Here is a 1,551-nt window from a genome sequence, read left to right as displayed (position 1 = left end):
TAGTTAGCTATATTCCCCTTTAATATAATTTCTTAAAGCGTGTCTGTGCTGGTGGGAAGGTAAATTCTCAGATAAGGAGATGAGAATTTTGAACCTAGTGGGCATAAACATAGCAGTTATTCTACTGCAATACAATTCTTACTAGAATTTACCTTTGAAGAATCATAAACTTGAGGTATGGCCAGAACTTCTTTATTTTACTTATTTTCAACCAATGTGGTTAGGTAATACTCATCCCAAATCTCTATTTCATAACTGAAAGTATGCTTCTCAGTTCCAGCACTATGAAGAGATAAATCAGTTTTATTTGTCCTTCCTTGAATGTACTGCAATTAACTACTGTGTCAAGGGGGACCATGTGCTTAGTTTTTACTTTACATACAAAAAGAATCATCTGTTCACCAAGTTCTTTTAGCAGTCATTGATAATGTGCAGTAGCTTAACTTTTTAATTACAGATTTCACACTGAGAAATCCTCACTTCTACTATTCTTTCTGAGAGACACTTTTTACAAGTGCAGCTCTTAACTGATCTGTTAGTTTTTCAAAACATAGTTTGTGAGCACAGACTCAGTCAAATGCCCTTATTCAGCATCTATGCTACCTTTGGTGGAAACCACTGGAAAATTAAAAGACTTTAAGAAGACTTTATTAAGATACACTTTTTTTTTTCACAGTTAAAAGCAAAACAGAAAGTGGATATGTTAAAAATAAATCATTCCACGTTATGCTTAATTTCATTTTGAAAACTAACATGAAAACCATTTGCCCTGATCCCATTAGAAATGCATGGCAGAAAGATCATTATGACCTAGGACCAATGAGACAATCGATAATGGGGCTTAATTGGGCTTGATAATGTAAAAACTAGTGGGCACATAATGTCAAACATTTATCAGCTGTCAGTTTTTTTAAATTTTTATTTTTATTAACTTCCTGTAGTTCTCAGTAGAATTCGATGAAAACTCAAGGATAAAAGCAAATGTGCTATCTCTTGCAGGATGATTTGGTTGATTTCAACCACCTTGATATTGCAATGAAAATAAAACAGAGGTTACTGGAAACATGAAGTCAGTGAACTGCAAATTTAATACTCTTGGCATTCTTTGTCTATAAATATGAGCTGCCTTTGCAGTGTCCAGTAAGCATCCATTTGATGCTACAGCAGTTTGCTTATCAGAAGTTCCTAGAGTCAAATGCTTGGTCTCTTTATAGGAATTTCTTTGAAGCTACAACAGCTATTCCAAACACTCAATCTGCTGCAAATAGTAGTTTTATTATTAATTATATCATAAGCTAGACTTGCATTATTACATGTGGGTTAGGTAAGGTTTAAAAGATTTGCTTCTTTGGGGCCAGGTGGTGACAGCCTAGCTGAGCACACAAGTTATGGTGCACAAGGACTCTGCTTCACACCCCTGGCCCCTAACTGCATGATGAGACGTTTCACAAGCAGTGAGGCAGGGCTGCCTCTCTTCTCTATTTGCTCTTCCTTTTCAACTTCTCTCTGCCTCTGTGAGAAATAAATTTTAAAATGAAATTAAGAAAACTG

This window comes from Erinaceus europaeus, chromosome 5 (assembly GCF_950295315.1).
Source record: "Erinaceus europaeus chromosome 5, mEriEur2.1, whole genome shotgun sequence".
Taxonomy (NCBI): domain Eukaryota; kingdom Metazoa; phylum Chordata; class Mammalia; order Eulipotyphla; family Erinaceidae; genus Erinaceus; species Erinaceus europaeus.
This window is presented reverse-complemented; position numbering follows the sequence as displayed.